We start from the raw sequence: 25,229 nt of genomic DNA on the forward strand, positions 1-25,229 counted from the left end.
CAGAGAATTCTGAGCAGTCTCTGCATTGTCAGTGCAAAATCTGACACAGGGCTCTATCCCGTGAGATCATGACCTGAGCCAAAATCAACAGTCAGTCACTTAACTGACTGAGCTACCCAGATGCCCCTAATCCTTGCATTTTAGAAAGATAGGGGCACCTGGGTGGCTCAGTCGTTAATCGTCTGACTTCAGCTCACGTCATGATCTTGCGGTCTGTGAGTTCGAGCCCTGCGTCGGGCTCTGTGCTGACCGCTCAGAGCCTGGAGCCTGTTTCGGATTCTGTGTCTTCCTCTCTCTCTGACCCTCCCCCATTCATGCTCTGTCTCTCTCTGTCTCAAAAAACAAATAAACGTTAAAAAAAATTAGATTACCTGGGCATCACTTAGGAAAGAGTTTTGGAAGGAAATGGGAGCAGTTAGCAACCTGAAGTAATAAGCCAGACTAGAGAAATTGAGGGTTAACAGATTCCTTAACAAGGGTGGTGGCAACAGGGAGATGGTGAGGAAGAGACCTGAGAGAACAGGGAGGTCATATGAAGTATGAAAAAGGAAGATGACTCCCGGCTGTCTGATTTTAGTAACTCAGTGGATAGAGGTATGATTTATTTTTATTTATTTTTTTATTTTTGAGAGAGAGAGAGAGAGAGAGAGAGAGAGAGAGAGAGAGGTAGTGTCAGAGAGAGAGGGAGACACAGAATGTGAAGCAGGATCCAGGCTCTAAGCTTTCAGCACAGAGCCCGACACAGGGCTCAAACTCACTAACTATGAGATCATGATCTGAGCCGAAGTCAGGCACTTAACTGAGTGAGCCACCCAGGCACCCTAGAGGTATAATTAACTGGGGGAGTGGTTAGAATGGCATCTGAAGTGAAGATTCATGAGGCTATTTGAAAATAAGAAGTTAAGAGTAGCATTTAGGTTAGGATATGAGAGGCAAATTAATGTGTTAAATATTTTGGCTGGATATACTATAATGCAGCCATATAAAGATTTGAAGGGGGATTAGTGGTTCATTTGGATCAGTAAGCTTTTCTGTAATAGAGCACGAAGGGCATCATATATCAATAAGAGTTCAGAGAATAGCAAATAAGAAAGAAGCTAAGATGTACAAAACTTTATGGAAATTCAAGCATATCATAATCAGAGAGAATCTTGACTAGGTTCAGTCGGGATGTTCTTAGAGATACTGAAACCCTAATTTACCTAGTGTTTGTGACACTGTATACCAAGAGTTCACCAACATCAAAAACAATTATGGCTTAACAGTATTTTCAATCATGGTTAATAACAGTCACATGTAAAAATAGGAAAAAGAACAAGAATAGCACACACTTGAGTTTTATGAGATACCTGAAATTATTTTAAGTGTTTTTAGATTTAATTCTTTAATTCTGGTAACAATTAATATCAACTCCATTTTGTCAGTGGAGAAATTGAGGCTCACACAGGCTCAAGGTCACACAGAAAATTCATATAGAACCTACAGAGTCAGACTATAGAGGCATAAATTGCATGGGGTGTAACTCTGTGAAGTGTTGTTAGTAGTAAACATAACTTTGTAGGATATTGTACTTATTGGGTTACAAAAGCATATCATTCCCTTGGAAAGAAATTTCCCAATGTTTTGTTTAATTATAGCATTTAGGAATATCAAAATATTTTGTTACCTTGTTTAGTTTTGCTTTGATGCATTATCAGATAAATTAAGTGAAAGGATAAAGTCGTCTTTCTTTTTTACTACTGTAGTATCTGCAGTGATAAGAATGGTGTCAGGCACAAACCAGGAATGTGTGTGTGTGTGTGTGTGTGTGTGTGTGTGTGTGTGTGTGTGTTTGCGTGTGTGTGTGTACAGACAATATATGTATACTCAGATATGAAGTGGCTGTTCATTCATTTATTAGTCATCATGTAATTTTTGTGGTAGTGATATGACCTCTCTTACCTTAGATTGTTCTTCCTTAAAAAGGGATATTATAATAACCATCCTTCATGATTTCTTTTCATTCCTTCCTACGAAACCTTTCCAGCAAATCTTCATGGCCACTACTGTTAATGTTTTTCCAGTTTTAAGTTCATTCTACCTAGTCCTCAAATTAGTCAATGATATGTATATGATTATTTTCATAAATCTGTTACATCTAGCCATAATCTTGTGTGTGTGAATTATGATGTAAATGTGGTTCAAAAATAAAGCTCAAATATCTTTAGGTACTAAATTAAGAAGAAATTATTGTTAAACTTTTACAGTCAGTACCAAAAAGCCCAACTTGATGTGGATTACAAAACAGGTCATAGTTTCAGAAACTGTACTTCTTTTTCTAATTATATTAAATTTGACTTTTAATTTCTAAAATGCTACCCTTGAGACAGATAAATATAAAATGTAGAAACTCTTCAGTGGTCCCACAAGTTTGGGTTTCAGGATAAAATATTATTAAATATACTTAAAACATTCCCATGATTCTTCGTCTCATAGAGATGAAGCTCATTTGTTTCAAGTGGAATATATTTCATATCTTGTAGATGCTACACCAACCAGAGCAGGATACCTAAACTGCATGTCTCACTGGCATCTCACTCTGTATCCCAGCCTCAGCTGTGCATCCATACTATTGTTTCTGTCACAACAAACTCTGTACTCTGTTTACTTGCTTCACTACATAAGTTGGAGATTATTTGTCACTTGCGTGAGTGATATTGACAGAGGAGTTTTTTGGGTTCCTTTTGGGCCTAAATGGCAGGGCACCTGTGGTAGGGGTGCCTGGGTGGCTCAGTCAGTTGGGCGACTGGCTTCAGCTCAGGTCATGATCTCGCAGTTTGTGAGGTCGAGCCCCCATTGGGCTCTGTGCTGACAGCTCAGAGCCTGGAGCCTGTTTCGGATTCTGTGTCTCCCTCTCTCTGCCCCTCCCCTGCTAGCATTCTGTCTCTCTCTTTCAAAAATAAATAAACATAAAAAAATTAAAAGGCAGGGTGCCTGTGGTATGTTTATGTCACCTCAAAGCAGCAATAGCATAAATTGGCAGTTTGCTTAATGTAAAATGCAAATTTCTCAAGGGCAAGGCATCATTCTGCATAGTAATCATCATGATGCCTATAAAAATTCTAAAATAATTCAAAGGCTTATTTTATTTTATGTTTAGTCCTTTTTTTTCCCCAAGCATTCAAGGGACAAATAAACTCTGGATGGAGATTTGCTATAACCATCTGCCTAAGAGGAGAAAATTGCAAAATGTTGATTTCCCACTGAAACTTGAGAAGGGTTAAACGTGACTTTGCCAAATATCAACTGGCTCAATTGGTAATATTTATAAGCCAAAATTTTATTATTTAGAATTTTAAAAACTAAAATAATTTCCAAGGTTTTATTTATTTTTGATTTTAATTTTTTTTAATGTTTATTATTTTTAAGACAGAGAGAGAGAGAGAGAGAGAGAGAGAGAGAGAGAGGATGAATGGGGGAGGGGCAGAGAAAGAGGGAGACAGAATCCAAATCAGGATCCAGACTCTGAGCTGTCAGCAAAGCCTGACTGGGGGCTCAAACCCACAAATCATGAGACCATGATCTGAGCCGAAGTCAGACCCTTAACTGACTGAGCCACATAGGTACCCCATTTCCAAGGTTTTAAACAATTAGACATTTTATCTTCTCTGCGTATACTTACAGCTTTATATTAATTTTTGTCTGTGTCATAATCAACAACTTTAGATTATAAACTACCCAATGGAAGAGGCCATACTGTCCTTTCTTTATCAGCATATTAAAAAAAATAAGGCTTTAATACTTTTGGTGATGTAATAAAAGAAGCTACTTTGCCTTTAAGATTCATACAGCATTCTCTACCCTGAAAATCACTAGTTCAAATGTTTTGCTCAGTTGAAGGAACCATCTCACAAAATAATGAAGTTCTATTCACTTACTATTATACTTTGTTATAGAACAATCAGGTATCTTTAAAGAGGTAAATTTGCCTCAACAATAGATTATTTCTATATTCTCTCCTTTGGAATTCCATTTTCTAGCATTTATAATGGGTATATAACTTTTATGAATGCTCTATTCAAGTGGTTTAGTCTAGTATGTGTAAGATAATAAACAAAGATATTGCAATAAGTATTTACACCAGATGTTAAGATTTTTAATGATTTTTTTGGTTAACAGTTTAAAATTTTAAGACTAAATGACATAAATAGGCTGGTACAATATTTTTATCCCATTGATATTCAGGAGTGGCATGGCATTAACTTGTGAACCTCTCCCCCTCTCTCTCTCTCTCTCCTCTTTTTGAAATAATTTTTAAAAATTTTTCTAGTGTTTATTTATTCTTGAGAGAGAGAAAGACAGAGACAGAGTGTGAGTGGATGAGGGTCAGAGAGAGAGAGGGAGACATAGAATCTGAAGCAGGCTCCAGACTGAGCTGTCAGCACAGAGCCTGATGCGGGGCTTGAGCTCACAAACTATGAGATCATGACCTGAGCTGAAGTCGGATGCTTAATCGACCGAGCCACCCAGGTGCCCCTCTCCCTCCTCTTTTTTGGGTGCATGTCCCTCAGAAACGTTGACTAGATTTTCAGTCAAAGAATAATAATAAAACTAGTGGAAAATCCACTGTCTTACTGTTAAGACAGGAGCTCCTTTAAGAACAGACAAAGGCTAGCCTTCACAGGGGAATGATGGAGATACTCAGAATTTTTAACACAGCATAAAATAGCAGTTCAAAGCACAGACTGTGGAGGCAGGCTGCCTGGGCTACCACAGTGTGATCTTGCAAAAGCTATATATCTTCTTGTCCCTTTGCTTCTGCATCTATAAAATGGGAATAATAATTAGATCTATTCTATACAAGTGTTATCATTCTTAGAACAATGTGTAATTGGTTAGAATGGTGGCATACAGTTTGCATTATATGTCAGCTTGATTTTTACAAAATGGATAAAATGACTGAAATTTTAACGCAGCCAATAGTTTATAAAAAGCACTGCTATAGGAACACGGTCATTTGACTCGCATATAACAAGTGTTTTGTTGTTGACTAGACATTCATCTAAACACCAAAAAGCAAGTATGACTTCTGTCTTAAACTCACATTCTAAAAATGATCAGAAAACTACCATTGATTTGCCACTGAAATCAAAACAAAACATTTTCCTGACACTATTATACAAAAACAGGACTACAGCTTAGTTTATTTTCAAGCTCAGATGATATCTTTCAAAGTAAATGCTCCAGTCAAACAAACAATAGCAACATCTGCTCATATTGATGAAAACTTTAGGACCAGTTGAGAGCCTTTATTAATTTTCAGTTGGAGAGCAGATCATACAGTAGAGGAAAAACACAGTCATAACATGCATTTGCATATTAATAAGACATTACAAAATCCTAATTGAGAAAAGATAATATTAAAAAGTTTAAAAAAATGATCTTGTATAGCCATCGAATGACATACACGGAGGCTTTCTCAACCATTTCTTAATCTTGGCCCCCAACAGCTGAAAATAACAAATCAACAAAAATAAGTAGTGCTCAACGGACAACACACATTCAGTGGCTCTCTAGCAAGTGCTTTCAAAACAGAACTCGTTTGTAGTGAAAATATCAGAAAATGTCAGAGCGGATTGCAAACAAGCAGCACACACCTCATAGGAGGCTGTTCCTATTGTTCAGGAATATTAAAAGCAGTTGTTTTAAGACCACCGAACATCTTCACTAGTGCGTAGTTGAATCAAATCTATCTGCACATCATTATCTAACTAGGTCAAGTAAGTACAAAAAGATAATCATTTAAAAATGATGAAAACCACCTAAATAACTTCTTGGTTTATTAAAGTAAATACGTCACTTGAGTGTATGATTGCAGAGCAAATTCCCTTAGCTATTATTTTTTTTCTATCATAACAATAAAAAAGCTGAATTAGATTTTATTTTCAGAGAGAGAGAGAACATGGTGAAACTCTGTAAAGGGTAATTTAATAGACAAGTTTCAATATGCTAAACAGCGAGGGCCAACGGGGCATGCATTTCTATCTTTATTTTAAAGCAAAGCAATAACACGGTACTGCCTCTTATAGCCACTGGGTAGAATTTGTGAAGAACCCTCTACTGCCATACTTCCTTCATTTTGTTCCAGAAAAAAAGATATTCCTAATTGGATATTATCATCCTAAGCCGCTCCAGGTTGCTAAAAGTATCAACTTTTAATTTTTATTGAAATGCCTTTACTTCTATAGTTTTGAGTATCGGCATAAAGAAAATTAAATGTTCATTGTGCTCATAAAATTGAGCATAGCATTATTGTGAAGACACCACATAAATTCAATAGAAATCCAAAAAGAAAATTTTTTAAATATGATTTTGGCAAGCAGTAAGTTTTCTTAAAAGAGCCTTCAAGGAGTGATAGTCATTACCTTACTAAATTCACCGCCTTCCAAGGTCAGGCCATTAGCACTGTAGACTCACAGAAAACTAGGCACCATTCCATCACCCAAATTCTCAGTGTGATAGAAAGCCCTCATGCAAATTTATTAATTTCCAGTGAGATTCCTATCTTTTTCACTTATATTGGAACATAGCCTTTTTTCAAACTAGGTATAATTGGCATATAGTGTTATATTGACTAACTTATTTTCCAAACAATTTGTTCACCTAACTAACTTATTCTTTCTCTTCAGTAGACTGATTTGGAAGCCAACTAAAACCAGAAGATTGCTTGGAGAACCCAAATCATAATGAGGGAGTTAGATGACCCACATTTTCAAAAGCTGCAGCCTGAGAATTCCTTATATAATATCTCCACCAAAACCCATGGCCTTTCCAATGACATTTATGTACTGGAAGGCACCTTTGCTTTAGAAAGTGGATGGCTGGGAGATGTGTTAGGAGGTTCATGCATTACTCATGTACTAGGTGCTAAATTAAAATGTTATTTTACTCACCTGAAAATAAAGAATGCACATTCTCCTTCAGTTGTTACATGAAGTATAGAGATTACGTTTCCATTTACCTAAACTTTCTTTAACCCTTAGTTTGAACAACTTGCTCCATCATTACAGGAGGTCAAGAACTAAACTGAAATAAAAGCTTTTACACTGTATTTCTACAGGTAACACTTTGGCTTGGCTTTTTCTTTATTTAAAGAGGAATGTTCTCAAAGGCTTTCTTCACCTGGGTATAGACTGACTTTGTATTGGTTCAGGGTAAATAGGATACAACTGATACTTGTATCCAGTTCATTAAAACACACACACACACACACACACACACACACACACACACACACTGAACAACAGTCCTAAGTCAGCAGTCATGGACTAATTATCACATATATGTATATACTTCAAAAAATTTTTCTTAATGTATAATGAAGTACTTGCAAAAGGTATATATGAGATCATTGAAGTGTGCTAAAAATGCACTTACACATCAATGTATCATCCCATGAGATTTTGAATTTGTTACAGAAAATAGAATCCATTGAAATCTTTATCTCAATTTATAACAATAGTGAGATAATTAAAGGACGTAGTATATTTTTCCCAAAGTGCACGCTCAAAATATATAGCTCAAATTTAATCTTGAGCAATTTAATTAATCGGGTTATTTATTTGTTATACAGAACATTATGGGACTCATCTTTCCTACTTAAACAGTATGAATTAGACTAAGGTAAAACTAATGAATTAATCAGAGGTAAAAGTGGACATTATGGAACATAGCACAAAGCTGTATAGTTTCTTAAACTCAAAATAAAGCTCAAAACCATTTCTGAGAAGCAATGTTATCAAAATGATTGAAAAGGCACTTGGGAAAAAAACAAACCCATTCATCAGGAATAAAAAGATATCAGATCATGTTACACAGCAACCACTGCTATTTTAGTCATTTCAAAGTAGCTCCAGACAAGACAAAGCTCCAAACAGTGAGGAGGATAATGTGAAAACATGAGAAAGAGAGACACAGAGAGACAAAGAAAGAGAGATGGAAAGAGACTGAGAGAGAGAGAGAAAGAGAGAGAAGGAGAGAAGCTAGAATGTGCCAGAGAAAGCAATGGCAATGGTTGGTGGAAGATTTGCCTCCTCCACAAGAGATGCAGATTTCCCAATGACTCCTGGTAGGTCCAGGTCAACCTGAACCCATGAAGAGCAAAACTGTCTGCTTAACTGAGAAGTGAACCATATGAAAGGAAAAGTTAGTTAGCATTCAACTAATAGGTGCCACAACTTGAGCACTCCCAATTGAGTACTTTTAAAAAGTAAGCTTTCAACTCATTTAAATATGCTGGAAGTTGAGCACCAGTTGAGCGCTTTCACAGCACGCTGAGTCCTGATTGAGCTATTTCGAAGCACATCAAGCACTTTTCTGTGTGAATTCTTAGCCAAATTTCCATACCCCCAGCCCTCCCTCTGCCTACACAGCTGCTAATCAAGAGGTGCCTTCCCTGTATGAAATTCCTTTGCCAATTACAATTCAGTTTCAGCCTTTCATCTTTTATGTTTTAAGAGAATTAAGAAATAATAATAATTAGTGAATATATGTCAGGTTGAAGTTCATTCCTTCTAAAGAGGTATCAGTGAAGCCAATTTCATCCCTCAAGGGCTCAAGTTAAATTTTGGAAATTCGTGTTCATGCTGAGAGCTGTGAGGCTGTGCTCAAACTTAGCCGTGGACACCACAAAGGATTTTCAATGGTTTATTTCTCCAGGTGCTTAAAATCAGCCAGGATGTGAAGGAATCTGAGAGTGGTTCAATTCCCTAGTTCTTCACAATTGTGTCAAAATTCTCATCTGGGCAGGCTCTCATAAATAAAACAGAAAATGTTTTCATGATATGTAAGGCGATCCTTTTTTTTTTAACCGCTATACTTTTTGCACAAATAAAATAAAGGAAACCATTAAACACTTACTGAGCATCAGTCACACGTAGGTGTTATGTCAAATACTGACGAGAATATAAAATTTATAATAGTCACTGACCTCAAGGAGTTTATCATTTTATTAAGAGAAATAGCACAACATCCAATCTATATTTTGATAATGTACTTTCTACTAAAATTTAACCTTCTACTCTAATTTACCCTTTCTTTAGGCCTGATATTTATTTATTTTTAAAGTTTATTTATTTATTTTGAGAGAGAGAGAGAGAGAGAGCGAGCGCACAAGCAGGGGAGGGGCAGAGAGAGAAGGAGAGAGACAGAATCCCAAACAGGTTCCACGCTCTGCCTTGAGCCCAACACTGGGCTGGACCTCACGACCATGAGATCATGACCTGAACCAAAATCAAGAGTGGGATGCTTAAGTGACAGACACCCAGGTGCAGTTACTTACACTATATTTTACTATTTGGTATAGAGTTGGAAGGGGAAAAGGCTGCAATTAGATAAGAAGGAACATGTTTGGTATATCCTGGTATATATAACATAGTTCTTTATTTAAAATCAGTTATAGGATGTCTAAAACCCTCAAAATCAAGTAGTTAGAATTATGACTCTTTGGGGAAATTTTCACCTCTAAAGTTTATAGTTTATTTAGAGCCATCTATTACAACATATTAGGTTGCATATGTTGTAGTATTTAAAGTTGAATAAATGATGACCCTGATCCCATGAAGCTTAGAGTCCAATAAAGGATAACAATAATAATGAAAATGCTGGTAATGTATTTAAAAGATCCAAAATTCACAAAGATATGTGTCCATTAAACAATGCTAGAAAAACAACCTGAATTATTCTGTAATTTAAAGTGCCATTTTGTTTGTTTCTCTATTTTTGTTTCTCCTGTTACTATTGGAATTCTCTTTTAGAGTGATACAATATAAAGTGATTATTGTATTCAGAATGTGTTGGCATTTTAAGGCGCAATTTTGTTTTGTAATGGGGTCCCAGCATGGTTTAAATCCAGCTATCTCAGCTACTCATTGTATGTGTGAGAGGTTGTCTGGCAAGGTGGGAACACAGTGGTCTGCTTGCTTAAGCTGCTTAGTTATGAGGGAATATATCTGGACTTCTGGGGAATGACAGCGAGATGCCCTGGTTAGATCCACTCATTCTCTGGATGGATATGGTCCAGTCTTCAACTTCACTGGACATTATATGAAATGGAACACCCCAAATTTGGTGTTTCTAATCTTTGGGTCTAATTGGAGGCATTACTATACATCCTGCTATGTTCTATGAGTGCCTAACACCACAGAGAAAGGAACTGCAATAAAAAAAAAATACGTAAAATAAATACCAGATCACTGGAATGTTTCTATCAAGCTAAAGTAACAGAAGATACTACTATTTGTGACTCAAATAAGGACTCAGTGCCTGGGGAATAAGGTTTAGTGTTGGGATACTGGGACTGCTGTTGGGCTGGAGGAAACATCTTGCTCTGATAAGGAGGTCCTGGACAATGATATTGGCAACAGCCTACTATGAGGATAATTAGTGAATTTTCCTAGTAGTGGCACCTGTGTCCAAGTTACAGTTCAAACAACTAGGTCATCCAACATAACAACCCTGCAATCAGAATCCTTGTGGAAAGGTAAAAGAAAATGGCAGGTTTAGAAAGACACTAGAGGTCTTGCACTATCAGTTTAGAAAGCACCATTGTTCTAACACTTTAGTTAATGGGGATTGCCAGAAAATAACTCTTTTATTATTATTATTATTATTATTATTATTATTAATAATTTCCAACAACTAATGTGTCTCAGTCTAGTGGCTCCAGAAACATCTGTTATAGTTTGAAATGCAATAAGGCAGATGTGTTAGTTGTATTATTGTTACTTATGCTGAAAAGTTATTTATACTGTTAGGCAACATTTGTTATCAAATTTCTATACTCTCCTAATGGCAGTTATTCTGAGTTTCAGACAAGGGATTTTTTAGATATAAATTCAAGTTCTAGAGCAATACTGGCCATTAGAACTTTCTGTGATGATGGGAATATTTTATTCATACTGTTTCTAGTGTTATCTGGGTGCTTGACAGAAATACAAAATCTAAAGCTCATACCTACAGAGTCAGAAATCGCATTTTAACAAATTCTCCAAATTAGTAGGCACACTGAAGTTTCAGAAGCAGTAGCCTGAACCTTACAATAAGTCACCTGAGGCGGTTTTTAAAAATATCAATGCCTGTGCTACACCCTATAAATTGTGATTTAAGGTTCTGGAATGGGATCCAGGTAAAGGTATTTTTGAAAATTTCCACAGATAGATCCAGATATCCACTGATACAAAAGTTTCATGCATTTGGGGGCACATGCATAGCTCAGTTGGTTAAGCATCTGGCTTTTGATTTTGGCTCAGGTCATGATCTCACAGTTGGTGAGATTGAGCCCCTCATCAGGCTCTGTGCTGACAGCATGGAGCCTGCTTGGAATTCTCTCTCTCCCTTTTTCTCTGCCCCTCCCTGCATGCACTCCCTCTCACTCTGTCTCAAAATAAATAAATAAACCTTAAAAAATGTTTCATGCATTTCACACTACATAACAATGGAAAAACAGCCCTTCAGCAATATGCATGGTTTTAATAGTACTTCAATAATCCAAAAATGTAACTAACATCATCTATATGGAAGTGCAAAATTGTATGTTTTGTACTACTCCCTGATCACATATTTCTTAGTCAGTAGGAATTTGAGTACCTATAAGATACAAATATTACTGAGAATTGCAGAGATATACCCAGACACAGCACTTCTCAAATTTTATTTGGATTTATAGCAATAATAGTAACTTTTTATCAATTTAAGCAGTTCTATTAAAAAAAAAAAACAATTAATTTCCAGGGAGTAAAGTGAACCTAACTTCAAGGAATCAGTGTACTTGGAATTTGGTGAAATATTTTAAAAAATCAGTGTATTTAAAAATTTAATATACATTTCCAAAATGCCAGATTGATGGGTATATTTTATGGTTTTAGTTTGCTTTCGAATCAATTCATCTTGAAATTTAGCTTGAAATAAGCTTTACTCATCAAAATCTGAGTCTCTTGAAATTGTGATTCTATATCCACCAAAAGTTTGTGAAATTTTTGTTTGTAGCTATAGTATAGAGCTCAGTCCAGGTACACCAAGAAGGTATTTGAATCATCTGAAAATTTATTCCAGACATCTCAGCAAAAGTAAACTCGTATTGTTACAAATATAGTCAGCCCCATGGCTCTTCTGCATCCCAGGTTTCCCAGGTCTTATGTACGGATCCTCTTCAGCTCTGTTCTGCAAACTTAGCAATGGGGTCATCATTACTGCCATCTGTTTCCTCCATAAGTCCTATCTGAAGTTGACTACTTGAACCTTTTAGATTAAATCAGCATTATCTTTTGTTTTGCAAGTTCACATACAGCATATCGAGTGGTCTTGTCACAACAGTAATTAAGTATTATCCTGTGAGTCACTGGAGTTTAACCATTTCTTTAATCCCCCTAATCCCTTTATATGATAATACATTTCTGAATTCTAGATATTTGAATATGCATATTCAATCATTATTCAAAATATAATATTCAATATATATTATTTTATGTATAATATATATGTAAAAAATGACTATTATAAGCACACACACTAAATCTATTTAGTCTGAATAGCCTGCCTATGCTTGACCCAATACAGCCTTAACGTTCCATTCAGCTTGACTCAGCTTTAGACAGTTTTCTTTCTGATTCTAGGACTTTGACTTCCCTTTTCTGAGAGCATTTACTTTAGGACACTTGCAATTATAAATTAAATCTTATCCCAGCCTCTTGTAGTTTTACAACCCAGAAATGTCTTTTCCAAGGACCTGGGGGCCATCTCTTTGAGATGTCTTAATCAAAGGAAACATAGCCTCTATCTCCAGGTCTCTGTTGTTGGAGAACCTAACTTTGGTAAACACAAATTACCAACACAGATAGCCTAATCACATTGACTAACTTCCACAATAATGTCTTTAGTATTCTTCCACTAGCTTATGCCACTGAAAATTCTTTTTAAAAAATGTTTAACAAGGGGTACCTAGGTGGCTCAGTCAGTTGGGTGTCTTACTCTTGATTTTGGATCAAGTCATGATCTCATGGTTCTTGGGATCAAGCCCTGAATCAGGCTTTGCACTGACAGCGTGGAGCCTACTTGGGATTCTCTCTCTCCCTCTCTCTCTGCCCCTCCCATGCTTGCATGCTCTCTAAACAAACAAACAAACAAACAAACAAACAAACTTAAAAAACGTTTTAACAAGAGTTAAGCATACCAACAACTTCTTTGTCACGAATAAAAAGTTAGGATGATTTTTTTTACACCTACTGTGTACCTGGAGAGGTAGTATGGCATAGCACACTTGTTAAGGATGGTCTAAAGTTGGCTTTGCTATTACTTGCTGTACGATCTGGGGCTAGTTTCACCTCTTTGTGTCTCCTTTTCTTTTCTTTTCTTTTCTTTTCTTTTCTTTTCTTTTCTTTTCTTTTCTTTTCTTTTCTTTTCTTTTCTTTCTGTAAAATGGGGCCCAATGCAGAAGCTACCTCATAGATTTGGTGTGATTTAATGTGTTAATATGTAAAACACAATAAGAAAAACTCAATAAATGTTAATTTTTGCCTATGGCAACGACTTTACCATGCTTGGAATCAAGTCATATTTCTTGCCACTATTTACTTATTTCTTATCAGTTTATGCATACAATTAATTTTGTTTGGCTTTTTTATGTTTTGTGCTAAAATTCTTAGGCAGATTGATTTGCCTTTCAGATGGCATGTTTAAAGACTACATTGCAAACTTACTAAGTTGTGAAGGCTAGAGAGCTATTACTTGGGAACCAATTATACTCTCCCAAAAAGAATTCATGATGGACATTGTTGGAAAATAGTAAAACAACTTGGGAAATAATGACTAGTTTAACAAAAATAAAATAAAATGCAAATAATCCTTAAAATCTAGGCAAATAATTGTGTATACAACATTCCTTCAATGAAGAATGAAGATACCCATCTCATTGGATTTTTTAAGGCATATACAAGATAACTTACAGAGTGATTAGCATAGTGTCAGAACCCTGGAAACAGTCCAATAAATGTTGAGTATCTTATTACAGGAAAAGTGAAATAAAGTTGTCATATGCCAGCAATAAAAATTCCATAAGAACAAATTTTAGTGTTTCAAACACCGAATAGTTCTATATCAGTGATTATCAACCAGGGATGGTTTTAATTCCCTATGGCTATCATCACAGTTAATGGCAACTTTTGGCAACGTCTTTTTTTTTTTTTTTTTTGTGGATTGTCATGATTGTGTCTACTGGTCTATCCAGTAGAGGTGGGATGCTGCTAAATAATGCAAAGGACAGCTTCCCACAGTAAAGAATTATCTGCTCCAAACTATCAATAGTGCCAAGGCTGAGAAATTTGCTTCTAGGTAAACACATTTTTATTTATTTTTGAAGTATGAATCCAGTTAATATTCTTCCTTTTAAGTTCTAGCCCAGACCTATTATGTAGGTATAAACAAAATATAGGGAATGTTGAGTATATTTTTTCCTGAAACTTGGTAGCTCATGTTAGGATATTGGTTTCTAACTGGATCAGTTAGAAACTGGAAATCAACTGATTTCCAGCATCTCTTATGTTGTCTGCATTATCGTCCCCATAGGCAGCTTGATTCTTCTATAGCTGTTGGTTGGCTAGCCCCCCTCCTTGGATAAACCATTTTTTTTTACCTCATTTGTTTTTCTACCTCCGCATAATCTACTACAGAAGACAAATTAGAATCCACTGATTCTACTAGACATGTATTCTTTCCAAATACAATTGAGCTCTCCTCGTTACCTTCAAATTCTCTGTATTTTAATCCTTTCCTACTTCTTCAGCTTCTTTCCTGTTCAAATATAACCTATGAATAAAACTGATCCTACTTTGTTTCATTGACTCTATATTGATGTTTTTCTATATCTTGTATCTTCAATTTCTCCCTTCCCTCCTGATCTCCCTTACTTCCGTGAAATAGTCTTGGAAAAAAATCTTCCTTGAAATAGGTTTCTTCCTAAGGTTCAGTTACTATCTGATCATCTTGTTTACTTCTAAACATGAAAAAGCTGTGGATTCTTACTCTGCTTATTTGCTAAGAATTCCTTCACTATTTATTTCCTTACAATCTCACCCCCCCCACCACACACACATTATTTTAATAAGAATATTTTTTCACTGTTTTATTTTTAAAATTTTTTTAAATGTTTATTTATTTTTGAGAGAGAGAGAGACAGAGAGAGCAGGAGAGGAGCAGAGAGAGAGGGAGACACAGAATCCGAAGTAGGCTCCAGGCTCCTTGCTGTCAGTACAAAGCCAATGAGGGGCTCGAATGCATGAACCAAGAGATCATGACCCTGAGCCAAAGTTGGGGCTTAGCCTACTGAGCCACCCAGGTTCCCAAAGAATATTTTTTCAAAGGTCACCGGTGATCATCTTACTGGCAAACACAGCTTTTCTTTAGCACAGCTGGATTCTATTCATTCATTTCTTCCAATCTAATGCAGGTCTCAATCTAGGTGTTCCAAAATAACATCAAATTTTTTACTGAAATTACATTGATCATGTTATCTCAAAACCTGTTTATCTTCTTATGTTCTTGATTTCAAAACATTAACTTCCTTGGGTTGTCTGGTGCTTCAGTCACTCGTGATCATGGCTTGTGAGTTCCAGCCCACCATCAGTCTGTGTGCTGACAGGTCAGAGCCTGGAGCGTGCTTTGGATTCTGTGTTTCTGTCTCTCTCTGGCCCTCCCCCCTCACCCTCTGTCTCTCTCAAAAATAAATAAACATTAAAAATAAACCCAAAAACAAAAAAACATGAACTTCCTTGAGACCCAGACTTGAAATATAGGACCTACCTCTTGCCCACATCTCAACCTCATTTCACATAGCCAATCATTCCCGAGGCTATTCATTCCAGCATCATTTTCATTTTCTTCTTTATCTGACTTACAATTCTGAACATGGTTAAATTTTTACTGAGTGTGAACATTAGTCTACACATTGTATTTATATTACCAAATACAGTTTTCAAAAAACTCCATGATCTAGAACTACTCCATTTTATAGATGAGGAAAATCAAGCTGAATGATTTTAAGTAGCTTGGCCAGGGCCACACAGTCAGTTTGGCAAAAGCTGAATCCAAATTGCATGTTAATGCTGCCATTGTGGGTTTGACATTCAACGGTTTTCACCTACCTATCTGGTACCACCTTACCTCCTAAGTTTGCATCCAATAATTCTACTTCAGATAGTCTGTGTCCCCTGTACCAACTTGCAGATTGTGAATTTCCAACTGAGTATCTTTATTCATGCTTCCCCTCATTCTTGGAAGGATGCCCTTCTGCTATATTGCTTTAAATCTAAATCCTAAATATAAGTTTCAAATATTGACTTAAATGTCTCATCAATATACATGTTTAAATAATTAATATTTGAAACTAATGGACCTACATATTCATATAATTTTACTGTTGGTGGACACATATAAGTCTAATCTTTTAATCCTCATATGCTTAGAATCCTTGTATTCTATTAAAAATAGGGTTTTCTGGAAAAATCAAATGGACCTTCTTAAGTTTCTAGGTTCTACCTAAACAGTTTATTTCACTCCTATTTATCTATATTACAGTGAGAAAAAGTATAAATAGAATTGTAACCTAGGGTTATCAGCTAACATTTCAACAATGCTTCATGGGGTAGCTATACTTTAAAATCTAGTCTTCTACAAATCTAAAATATTGATTTTGTCAGTAAGCATTTAAGGAATTGATTAAGTTCTGGGAGACTGACTCATACTAACCTAGGTTGGCAAATAGATTTAGACTCCTGTGCTAACTAAGGTCCATTTGCCATGGCTGCCTCGAAGCGCAGGGCAGATTGTAATAATCTCTGTTTCAGTCTGGAAATAGAAAATAAAGGTACTTGTAGCATGTTGTGTCATGTATATACTAAGAAAATTTACTAGAAATTGGTAAATTAATTAAATTGTTAATTTATTAATTTGTAGCAAACATATCTCTCTATTGCTTAAAATACAGGGGCTTGCCAGTCTCCTAGCTTTAAAAGGTGATGCTGAAAATGGGAGCAGCAACAGGGAGGTGCATAATTTTGAAAACTACTTCACTCAGACCAGGGTAAGGGCTGATAAATTATGCCTGGCATACTACAAAAAAATGCCTTTCTGTTGGCATGTCCTTGCCTTCCAGGTCTGATATATTTCTTCTCTAGGCAGTAATAGACAAGCACTGCTGAATTCTAATCTTCAAATTTATCATTAGGTCTATTCAAATAGTCCCTTTGTTTTTGTTTGTTTGTTTGTTTTTCCATGGAACTTTGTGGCAGGAAAATCACTCTTGGATTCACTCGAATTCTAGATTTGCTTTGATAAGACTATAGCAAGTTATGGTAAGGATTTCTTTTTTTTTTTCTTTTTAAGATTTATTTATTATTGAGAGAGAGAGAACACAAGTGGGGAAGGGGAACCATCATCAGAAGAGAACACTGTGCTGACAGCAGAGAGCCCCAAATGGAGCTCGGACTCAGGAACCATGAGATCATCGCCTGAGCCAAAGTTGGACGCTCAACTGACTGGTCCACCCAGGTACCCCAAGAATTTCTTGAAATAGCTAAGATTTCTCAGTTGTCCCATAACAAATAAACATTTGGTTTACTTCTAGATATGGGTTATCTCATACATTATCTGCAAGCTTTATGTGATCAAGTTTTAGAAAGAACTTTGTTTTATTTTCTATTTCTTTCGGGGGTTGAAGGGAGTAACTTAACTTTTCTTTCTTGTGGCTTTAGTATTTTGTACATTTTGTGTTTACAATATTTTCCTTATTAGTCTGTATATTCCTTGGGGACTAGAATCACATATCATTCATAATTGTATTCCTAGCATCACTTTCCACATTGCCTTCACAGAATTGCTTTAAACATATTGTCTGAATAAATGAATAAATGAATAATGGATTAAAGAAGGGCTTCAATTGCCTTGTTTTAAAGATTGAAGCAATTGTGATTTTATATTTCAATTAAGAGTACCACCCTCACTAATGTTGATATTTTCTCATTTAATTTTGTTTCAATAGAATAGAATAAAATGTCAAACCCATCTGAAAACCTAACAGAAAAAGAAAACTAGCAAATTAGATGTTGCAAAGGCAAAAATTGTTAAATGACTTTTAGACTGTTAGAGGAAGTTAGAATCCAACTGTTCACCAATATCTGTGTCCCAAGTCAGCGGTCACAGGAGAGAGGTGAGTTGGATCTGTCTTATTATGAGATTGAACTTATTGGAACCTAATTCCCTGCTGAGTTCCCTTCTTCAGGGGAAACTTCTGAGAGTTAAACAGAGTTCCAACCAGAAAAGCAAAGCCTGATGCTCTTTTAGGCCTCATTAACAGAAGCAAGAGCTGTCATACATGATTTTGGTCAAGTGGAAACTAAAACAAATTTGAGATTTTCTCATTAAAAGGAAAAAAAAAATCCTAAGCTGTGGCTTGACTGGTAACAGAGCTGCCTTTCAAGTTTAATACAATACTGAGCTAAAGCAAAAACTCGAGATTTGAGAGCTATTCAATAATAATTGATAAATGGGACACAAGAAAAATAAAGTCAGGAATGAAGTGATTCCTATCAGTAGTTTGGTTTGTTTTAGTCAAGTTAAATCAAAATTCTTTTTCCCTTATAATTCCATGCCATTGTAAAAACCGTATCTATATGAATCAGTTCAGTTTTTGAGTGACAGGGCCATTAGCTGCTACTTGATGACCCATGACTATTGGGCCCTTGGAAAAAGTTAAAACTTTTATTATAAAATCCAGTATTATTAACTTTTGTTATCGTGGGAGCATAGAAAGAGTCTTATTCCAATGAAATCATCAAGATAGTCTTTTATTTTCTCCTAAAGTCATGTGCTTCATGTTAAAGAGAAAAAAAAATACGATAAATATACAAGATGCTGTACAAGAATAATAGCCATATGACTTTCAAATACCCCATTTTATTAACTGGTGATAGGAACTTCTAACATTCTTTTCAATTGGAGGGGTTTGGGATAGGCTCCTTTGAAATATGGTATTTTGGTAAGAAGATTATTTTGAATTAAAAGCAATCAAAATCCAGGAGAGTCAGGGAAAGCTGTTTACTCCCACCGTCCAACCACTACTTAAAAGAATTTAGATAGAGGACCTGCTCCAGGAAGTAAGCCATCACTACAGATAACTACATTATAATATGAACTAAGTATGATAGACATGGAAGAGCCCAGCAAGGCCTGTTTCATAGAAGTCCTCTGTGTCCTATTGTTTCTGAATAGCTCAGTAAACCTTTGCCTACCAAAAATTTACTCTTCCTATGAACTGCACTTTTTTCCCTTGAAGTCTCAGATCCCTACCGCCCTTCTCCTTAGTTCAGAATGACATATTACTTCATTTTGCCCAACTGTCTTTGGAATTTCATGTTTGTATGGATTTCCTATATGTTCAAAATTAAATTAGATTTTCTCCTATTAATCTGTCTCTTGCCAATTTGAATCTTCGTGCAGCTAGAAGGACCTTGGAGTACGTAAGAAATTCTTCCTCCCCAACATAATTCAGGCACCCTGGTCCTAAGGTAAAGTGAAAAGCAGATGCTATATGGAAAATAAATGTATCCCTACCCTACAATCCACCATGTAAAACAACTGATTTAAGATGAACTTCAGATGAAAATGTAGATGATAAAACAATATTTCTAAATAAAATGAGTATGTCTTCATGACCTTAGAGTGGGAAGCTTTATTTAAAAACAAAACAAAACAAAAAGACAAAAACTGCTAGCTATAAAGAAAACAAATTAATAACCTGGACTACATTACAAATAAAATTTATGTTCATCAAAAATTTCTATTTATGGAATAAGAAGACAAACAATGGAGAAGGTATTCAAAATGTATTCATTTGGCAATGAACTCTTATCTCTAATATATATAAAACTTCTACATGTCATGAGGGAAAAAAAGGAAACTGACTTGAATGGGCACTCCATAAACAAAAATAGATCAAAAAAGTCAATAAATATACAAAAAAATTTATCAGGAAAATGCAAATTAAAGACAAAATCGAAACCTAATACATTTCCATGAGGATAAATAAAATGAAGAGGGCAAAAAAAAAAGTGTTGGTAAGAAAGTTGAAAATTGAAATGCTTCCACTTGCTGCTAAGAGAATTTGGAAAACTGTATCAGCTAGCTTTAATAAATCACATACCTTATGATGTCTCTTGAGCTAGAAATCCTATGCCTAAGTGTACACACAACAAAAACACATGCATAAAACCACTGTTTGTAAAAGACAAAACTAGAAAAAAAAATCATCACCATAAGTTACACTAACGGTGGCATATTTATACAATGAAATACTTTGAAGCAATCAAAATGAATGAATTTTGCCTACATATTTCAATGTGGATGAATGTCATAAATGTAACATTGAACAACAGAAAACAGACAAAACAATATATACAGCATGATCCTATTCATACATAGTTTAAAATCAATCACGACTAGTTTACTGTGTTCAAAGTAAGGATAATGGTTATCTTTAAGGGGGTTATAACTCTGTGGTACACAGAAAGGGAACCTGAGAGTACCACTTATGTTCTGTTTCTTGACCTAAACACTGGTTGCATGGAAATTTGAGTTACACACTTATGTGCACTATTCTTGTATATGTTAAATTTCAATACAAACTTTAGTTTAAAAATGCATAGCAGCCTTCTATGAGCACAGTAGTATTAAAGGGATTTTCATTTAATGGATACATTTAGGGAAAATTTTTTATAAGTTCCTTTTTCAAATATTATTACCAGTGTCATCTTAAAAAATGTACATTGCATAATGTCTTCAAATAATTTCTTTTTTGTTGAAATACTGAGTTATTTAAACAGCTATTAAATAACCATCACAGTAATTTGATTATTCAGAGTACTCTTTTGATGACTGAGAACTTTGCTATATCCATTGAGAAAGATATCTTCACTTGTTTCCTAAACCCTCCTAAAGGCTTATTTGTGGCAAACTGCTTATATACTTGAGGTAAGTAACTTTGCCTCTAAGTTATTTGACAAGATCAGAGTTCTCTGGGATATAATACAATGAAATGAAAGCCATTTCATAAACTATGTTTAAGGAATAAGAGATAATACACTTTTCTCCTTGCAGAATAAAAGGATTTCATGTAACAGCAGGGTTCCTTTTTGAAATCTTGAAAAACTGCAAAAGGAAATGATGTTCATTACCATATAAGTAATAAAACTTCCTGCTTTCAAAGAACTGATTTTCTTATCAAACCTGAAAACTAAAGTCATGACCAAAAAGTTCTAATTTATATAGGATTGTTGTATACTTTGTAGAAAGGCTATTATCTTGTGTCGTTTCCAATGCAAATCTATCCTATATAAAAAAATTGTTTTTCAAAATATCATCCTAACCCATATTTAAATCAAACCATGTAAGCACTCTTGTTTCACCATATTAATTTCAAGAACGCTAGCAGGTACATTGTGGTAACAATTTTCTACCGGTATCACAGCAGGCTGATTTACTCAGCTGCACGTAACAGCAGTATTTTTCTTAAAGCTTTGAAACTCTTGAATGAGAGGTGGAGCGCTAACTGTAGACATGTAATGTATTAAATTTCTAAGACTTCAAAGGGAGCATAATTAACTCAGTGCCACATAATTGCTCCAGAGACAGAAAAAAAGATACAAACAGAATTGATATGCCCATTTTTCCCTTTAGCAATTAAATGACAATACTAAGTGAGCAATTTATTTTTTTAAAAACTCATTCTTTTGACTTTTTAGTTAACATTTCCTTTGAATATTTCAACAACTTTCTATGCCCACTTAGAATGTATAGGAAGCGATAAAGGTGAGAGTTCTGCTATTCCCCCCTCTTTGGCTAGACTTTCTCTCCCTCTCTCTCTCTCTCTCTTAGGTGCTTACTGAACCTCTGCCCTCACCATAACTTTACTCCCTCTATCTCTCCTTTTATCCCAATCCATCAGTTTCTTTCTAGTTTCATTTGCCTTTCTATCCATCATCTAATCCTTGGTAAGTTATTTGTACAAATACTTCTCTTAGAATCTGACAATCTGTAGCCTTTGACCCAAAGACAACTTTGCTGTTTTCAAACTGTGAGTGTCCCTTACCATCTATAATCAGCACTAGCTGCGAAGGTGTTAAACATTGCTGGAGGAAGTTACAGATCAATACTGATTGGTTCTGGAGAGGTCTTTAGTTTTTTCTTTTTTTTTTTTCAATGTTTATTTATTTTTGAGAGAGAGAAAGATGGAATGCAAGCAGGGGAAGTGCAGAGAGAGAGGGAGACACAGAATCCTAAGCAGGCTCCAGGCTCTGAGCTGTCAGTACAGAGCCCTATGTAGGGCTCAAACTCACAGAAGGCAACATCATGACCTGAGCAGAACTCAGAGGCTCAACCGACTGAGCCACCCAGGTGCCCCAAGGCCTTTAGTTTTTTCAACTACAAATTTGTAATTTGGACAAAATGGTGCATGCTGGACTTTCCAAATCTAAATGTCATGATATTATCTCCTAAAAATTGTAACAATGCTTCATAAAATACCTTATGTTTGTTTAGTTTGAAACTCTACAAACCTTAAAGAACATGCTGGAATTTGCAACTCAAAAAGGTTACAGGGATCACATCCTAACCCCGAATAAAATATAAGGAGTTGAATATGTATATAAATCAATAACCATGAGGCAAAAGGGAAAAGGCCATCAGAAAAGTGTTTTTTTTTTAATGTTTATTTTTGAACTAGAGAGAGCATGAGCTAGGAAGGGTCAGAGAGAGGGAGACAGAGGATCTGGAGTGGGCTCTTCACTGACAGGAGAGAGCCTGATGTGGGGCTCAAACTCATGAAATGCTATGTCATGACCTGAGCTGAAGTCAGATGCTTAACTGACTGAGTCACCCAGACTCCCCAGAAAAGTGTTTTTAAACAAATTACTGAAAAAAGAAAAGCAGACGAAGTAATGGTATCTGATGAAATGTGGTAGAACGAGCCACAGACTAGTTATTGTTGTAAGACATAGCAGCAGAGAGCCCTCTCCGCTGCTGAGACCTAGAAATTTTGATACTTGACAAATGTCAAGCCAAATGGAGGGCAGGAGTGAGATGGGAGCTGAAAAGTAAAAGAACAGAGTGAATTCTTATCATTCCCAGTAGTTATGTTCTATAAATTTCCTGAGAACATGGAATTAATAAATGTTGAATCACTGCTCCTAGGGGAAATACAAAGTTTGGTTCCTACAAGCCTCTGGTTTTATTTATGCTTCTATTTAAAGACATTTTATTGAATATTTATTGTAAATATGATTACTACATGTTGTATATATATATTATTGTGTCCAATCCATTTGGGCTTCTGTAACAAAATATCACAGATTGGGTAGCTTATGAAAAGCCAAAATTTATTTCTCCCAGTTCTCCCAGCTGGTAGTTCAGGCAGGTGCCAGCATGGTTGCACCATGCAAAAGAGGGCCATCTTTGGATTACAGACTTCTTGTGTTTTTACATGGCAGAAGGGGCTAGAGAGCTCTGCAGGGTTCTTTTTAGCATTTTGAACAGCACTGGTCCTTTTTATGAGGACTCCATCCTCAGGAGTTAAGCAGCTCCCAAAGACCATCACAGTGAGCACAGGATTTCAACATATAAGATTGGACAGGACAACACAAACAATCAAACAATAGAATGTTGATTCATTAACATTGAACTCATGGCCAAGGGTACTCATGCCTGAATGAACCCTACTGAACAGGTATTTTTTTAGTAAGACACATCTCAGTAAAAGCAGAACTTCAAGCACTGTACTTGGAGGCCATTTTAAATAGTGAAATCAGCAACAAATGGCACAAAAAATGCAAAAAAAATAAAAAGACACTAAATAAACTGCAAAAAGGACATTCATTTACAGTATAAGAGCCAAAATAAGAATGCAGAGCACAGCTTTGTTCAATTGTAGATAGGAATCTGGGCTGTCAGGCAACTCAAATTTTTCACATCTCTGCACATTTCTGTGAATTACTTGTGAAACATCTCTTGTATTGATTTTCAAATTACAAGTAAATTTTAGCGAGTAAGCAAATTTGCAAATACACTATTAGTGAATAAAGAGGACTGACTCAAGTTAAATGCATACTGATTTTCACAATGGCTTTCTCACACACTGTCTCATGCAAAATGATATGTGTGTGTGTGTATGTGTATATAATGTATGTATATATATGTATATATGTACATATATATAATTCTTTTCTAATGTATGTGTGTGTGTGTGTGTGTGTGTATATATATATATATATATATATATATATATATATATATAATTCTTTTCTAAAAAAAATATATGGGGTGCCTGGGTGGCTCAGTTGGTTAAGCATCCGACTCTAGATTTCAGCTCAGATCATGATCTCATGGTTTGTGAGTTCCAGGCCCACATCAGGGTCCACACTGGTAGGGACGCTCTCTCCCTCTCTCCCTCTCTCTGCACCTCCACAGCTCACTCTTTCTCTCTCTCCCCAAGTAAATAAATAAAATTTGAAAAAAAAAAAGTAGATCATCTGGGCTAAATTGGGGACACTAATGTTGACATTACTATCCTAAAACAAAGACCACACATAAACATACATATAAAATCTAGCATCATCTCCAGCAAAATGGCAGTGTTTTGTTTGTTCAGTTTAAATGGAAGCTCGCCCGTGGACAAGCCAAAAGGTGTCTTCATATGTACAACTTTCAATCAACTTATTAATTCCTAAATATTAATGTCAAGCAAGGATCATAAAACATTTGAAAACAACTGCAATATGAAATAGATCAAGATGAACTAAGGAAAAAAATACTTTACAAAAGGTAATGTGAGAAAATAAGACTTAAAAATTCTAAGGATTAACGTTTGAGAAGTCAAAGCTACTTTATATGTTAAAAGGGAAAAAAAAGACTTAGAAAGCACAGAGTTAAAGGGATGGTAAAAGAAACCCACTTAGACACATATTGTGAAATTTGAAAACATTAAAAATAAAGTTCCCAAAATTTCAAAGCACGGACAACAAGCAACCTTCAAGCAAATAAGAACAAACATCCATTGGATTTCTTTTCAGGTGACTGAATGCCAGAGTACAATAAATTAATGCTAATGAAGTTCTGAGGTAAATGGTTTTTGAACTAGAGGTTTATAATTAGCC

At 35.5% G+C, this 25,229-nt stretch overlaps 1 protein-coding gene across 1 annotated transcript in view; it reads right to left on the reverse strand.

Moving 5' to 3' along the window:
* Window positions 1-25,229, reverse strand: part of LOC115512414 (DNA replication licensing factor MCM4) — a 138,368-nt gene that overhangs the window by 91,831 nt on the left and 21,308 nt on the right.

Source organism: Lynx canadensis, chromosome B1 (genome assembly GCF_007474595.2).
Source record: "Lynx canadensis isolate LIC74 chromosome B1, mLynCan4.pri.v2, whole genome shotgun sequence".
NCBI classification, from domain to species: Eukaryota; Metazoa; Chordata; class Mammalia; order Carnivora; family Felidae; genus Lynx; species Lynx canadensis.